Raw genomic sequence first — 5,000 nt, 5'->3', positions numbered from 1 at the left:
AAAGAGAGAGAGAGAGAGAGAGAGTGAAAGAGAGAGAGAGGGAGAGAGAGAGAGAGAGAGAAGTTTTTTAAAGAAGAGAGAGAGGAGAGAGGAGGGGAAAGGGAGCGAGTGAGAGAGAGAGGAGAGAGAGAGATAGTGAGGAACGAGAGAGGGTGAGAGGAGAGAGAGGGCGAGAGGAGAGAGAGACAGGGGAGAGAGGAAGGGGGGAAAGAGAGGGGTGAGGGGGAGGGAGGAGGGGAGAGAGAGAGAGAGGGTGAGAGGGGAGAGAGGAGGAGAGAGAGAGAGAGAGAGAGAGAGAGAGGAGGAGAGCGAGGGAGAGAGAGGATGAGAGAGATAGAGAAGAGGAGAGAGAGAGGAAAGAGACGAGAGGGGAGATAGATAGAGAGAGAGAGAGAGAGAGGGAAAAGAGGAGAGAGAGATAAAGAGAGGAAAGGGGAAGAGGAGAGAGAGGGGGAGAGAGAACAGAGAGAGAGAGAGAGAGAGAGAGAGTGAGAGAGGGGAGAGAGAGATGAGAGAAGGAGAGGGGCGAGAGAGAGAGAGAGGAGAGAGATGAGAGGGGGAGAGAGAGGAGGGAAAAAGGAGGGAGAGAGTGGAGGAGAGAGAGAAGAGAAAGAGAGAGAAGAGAGGACTAGTAAAGAAATAGAGATGGATGAAAGAAATAGAGATGGATGAAAGAAAGAGAGATTGAAGAATTAAGGCTCAGTCGTCTTTTGTTCTTTTCTAGGGCCACACATTAGACCATGATTAGGTGTCGAACGAATTCTTTTAGAACATCTAGATATGAGTAATGAGTGATATAGATATATATCATAGATAGATAGATAGATATGATGTAAACTATATGGTGCAGCATTATGAGCTGTTGAATAGACTCGCCTGTCGTATGGGATTTATCAACAACAGGTTGAAATAGATTGAAAACCTTACAGTTAAGCAGCTAGAAGCCTGTAATGGCCTTCTCTATATAATAAATGATGAGAGAAGAGAGGTTATGCAAAGATTGAGATAAAGTAGATTGGTAACGTATATTGAAAAAACTCATCTTCAAACAATGACACAAGAAGAAAGTGAAAGAACAAAAGGAATAACAAGACGTGATAACATAGCGTCAATGCTAGATGTCACAGATGCTTGGATACAGCACACACACACACACATATATATATGTGTGTGTGTATGTGTGTGTGTGTGTGTATTATATATATTTTATATATATATATATTATATATATATATATATATATTTATTATTTATATATGCATATATATTATATTAATATATATTTTATTTTTATAATATGTGTGTGTGTGTGTGTGTGTGTGTGTGTGTGTGTGTGTGTGTGTGTGTGTGTGTGTGTGTATGTATGTGTGTGTGTGTGTGTATTATATATTTATATAATATATATTATATATATATATTTATATTATATATATTTATATATATATATATATTATACATATTATATTATATATTTATATACATATATATATATATATTATATATATACTATTATATATATAATACACACAAAATATTACACAACACACACACACATCTATATATAATATATACATATATATTTTATATATATTTATATATATTTATATATATATATATTATAATATTTATATATTATATATATATATATATATATATATATATATATATATATATATTCATATATATATATGTGTGTGTGTGTGTGTGTGCGTGCGTGCGTGCGTGCGTGCGTGTGCGTGTGCGTGTGCGTGTGCGTGTGCGTGTGCGTGTGCGTGTGCGTGTGCGTGTGCGTGTGCGTGTGCGTGTGCGTGTGCGTGTGCGTGTGCATGTGCATGTGTGTTTGTGTGTCTATTTGAAAAACACATGGATAAAACAGGCGGCAAATGTTTCCGACAGCTTTCAACTCGACTTATGCATAAATTCCTCCTTTTAGGACTACTATTGCTTCTGTCGTTGAATAAATTTCATAAATTATCTTTGCATATATACAAAATAATGAAAGAGGATTCCAGTTCTACGTCGATATGATTTATCGTTTTCTTCAATGTGACTGTCTGAATGCGGGAAATCATATAAGCTGCCATGTTAGGTAGTGTCATATCACAATTACTAGATACCGACATGTATTCTCTTTGATTTTAGCTCTGTTTCACAAATAATGCTGTTAATAAGTCATTATTAGGATTGGATGTGAACACACCGTCCGCACTTACACCAAACCATGTTACTTTTCATTCCATTGTCATACTATCTTGTAGTACCGGATTAAGTAATTTTCATCACCAAAAAAAATTTAATGTCTTATTCTTTAAAAAGTTCAAACGCATGCCAGATTTCGCGTTGATTTATCAATATGTGATTCACTTCTAACGGATGAAAGATCCTACACTATTAGTTTCTCACATGGGGAGCGAATGAAAACACGTGGAGACCCTCTCACGACGGGTACGCGGCGATAACTGGTGCAGCCTCGGTTCAGAATCCTCCTTATATACCAACAGGTGAGAGCGCCTCCTCCCTCCCCCATCCTCATCTCGGTGACCCCCACCGTCCGTACACCTGCCTTTTCCGAATCAGGTAGAGATGAGATGCATTCCGTATTTTCATGATTTCTTTTGGTTCTGCTGCTGAGCTAAAAAGTATACCTGCCTTTAGTGAGAATAAACATTCGCTTTGTTTAATCATAACATACAGCACTGGACACATATACATTTAAAAACCTGTACAATTATATAAATGTATAAATCACTATCATGACCGCGAAAAAAAGGTGTTTGGGCATTTTTCGGAATTATATATGCCTAAAATTTTATATATTTATATATTTATATATTTTATTTATAATTTTTATTATTTATTATATATATATATAAAATTATATTTTTATATTAGTTTTTTTTATATACAAGTTTTTTTTAATACATTTTATATTATTTTTAGATATATATATATTTAAAATGATTATATATATAAATTTTAAAGGATAGGGTGGGATTTGACAATACATATATTTTATTATAAATATATTATATTGATTTTATAAAATATATTATATTTTTATATATACAATATATATTTTTAATTTATTATATAAATATTTTTTTTTTTGGGGTATTTAAAAATATTTAAATATATTTTAACATTTTTCCTTTATAAAATATCTTTTAAAATTTTTTTTATTTTATAATTTTAAAAAATTTTAAAAAATATTATTTTTTTTAAATATTTAAGTATAATATATTTATATTTATTTATATTATTTTGTTTATTTATACTTTTAGATATATAGTTATTATATTTAATATTTTTTTTTTTTTGATTAATCAGTTTCATAAATTATCTTTTTTTAACATATATATTACCACAAACACACACACCACAAACACTATTATTTTGTATTTAATTATATAAATATATTTTATATAAATACAAACACCACACAACCCATCTTTTTCCCCACCCACCCAACCAACAACCACACCCACACCAACAACACACACACAACAACATTTTATATATATTTTATATTCTTTTATAATTATATATATATATATATATATATCTATATCTATATATATGTATGTATATATTATATATTTTTATATATATTTATATTTATATTGTTTGATATATGATTATATATATAAATATATTTATATATAGTATATATTTATATATTTATATATATATAAACAATATATATTATATATTTATTATACGTTTATTTATTATTTATATTTTTTTATATAGTTTTATATATATATATATATATATTTATACAATAAATAAATTTAATATTTATAGATATATTTATTTAATATTTTTATAGATATAGATATGATTTATATATTATGAAATCATTTCAAATGTATACATTGATATTAATTATATATATATATATATATATATATATATTTATATATATATTTTTTTATTATGTGTGTGTGTGTGTGGTGTGTGTGGTGTGTGTGTGTGTGTGTGTGTGTATATGAGTGGATAGATTTGAAATAGATTTATATATATAGATATTTATATATACTATATTTATATATAGATAGATTGTACATAAATGTTTTTATATTATATTTATAGATTATATATTGGTTTATTGTTGATATAGATATATGTCTTGAGTGTGATATAGTTACATTAGTTAGAGTAGTTTGTAGTTTAATATAGTGATATATATAAAATATATATTTTTAGATGGATAGAATTTGGGTGAGATACTGATTGATATTTTATATATATTTTGGTATATTATATATTTAGTGGTAGTTTTGTAATATAGAGAGTTACTTACTTATATAGATTTTTTGAGTTAGAGAGAGATATTTAGATATAGACTTGATAGAGAGTGTGATATAATATAGAGAGTTCATATGGCTTATAGTAGAGTGTTTGTTAGTGGTATACATGATAATCATATTGATTCATGTTAGAGTGAGTGTGTGAATAGAGAGTGTTATTGTGTGTTTGATAGTGTGAGATATTTATTACAGTGTGAGTTATACTAATGATTTAGAGAGGATGTTAAGAGTTTGATAGATTTATAGAGTGATTGTGTTAGGGAGAGTGAATTGGAGAGATTGTAGTAGAGTTTCCTGCTGTGATAGCTTGTGAGATTGGTTGGAGTTTTTTTTTGAGATTTAGTGTTGAGTGTTTGTTGTCATAGAGATGCTGTGTGTGTGTGAGTAGAGTGAGAGTGTGTAGAGTGTGTGTGTGTGAGTGAGTGTGTGAAGAGGGTGTGTGTGTGTGTGTGAGTGTGTGTGTGTGTGGGTGGGTTGCTGTTTGTGTGTTAGTGTGTGTGTGTAGTGAGAGATAGTGAGGTGGTGAGGGATTGTGAGAGGTTGTTTGTGTACTGTGTTAGAGGGTGGGATGTATTGTGTGAGTTTAGACTGTGAGTGTGTGTTTGTGGTTAGTGAGTTGGTGTGTTTGATAGTAATTGTTGCATGTGTTAGAGTGAGTGTGTATCCAGGGATTTTGTGTGGGTGTGTGTG

General features: G+C 30.4%; 1 protein-coding gene across 1 annotated transcript in view; it reads right to left on the bottom strand.

Moving 5' to 3' along the window:
• Nucleotides 1-2,464, bottom strand: part of LOC122264438 (glycine receptor subunit alpha-2-like) — a 274,107-nt gene extending 271,643 nt beyond the window's left edge. Inside the window, exon 1 of the mRNA XM_086531683.1 lies at nt 2,404-2,464. The gene's annotated coding sequence lies outside the window, so the exon portion shown is untranslated. The remainder of the gene's footprint in view (nt 1-2,403) is intronic.
• Nucleotides 2,465-5,000: the final 2,536 nt, after the last annotated feature.

Source organism: Penaeus japonicus, unplaced genomic scaffold, assembly GCF_977035675.1.
Source record: "Penaeus japonicus unplaced genomic scaffold, GWHDUDI00000001_assembly GWHDUDI00000003, whole genome shotgun sequence".
Lineage (NCBI taxonomy): Eukaryota > Metazoa > Arthropoda > Malacostraca > Decapoda > Penaeidae > Penaeus > Penaeus japonicus.
This window is presented reverse-complemented; position numbering and strand designations above follow the sequence as displayed.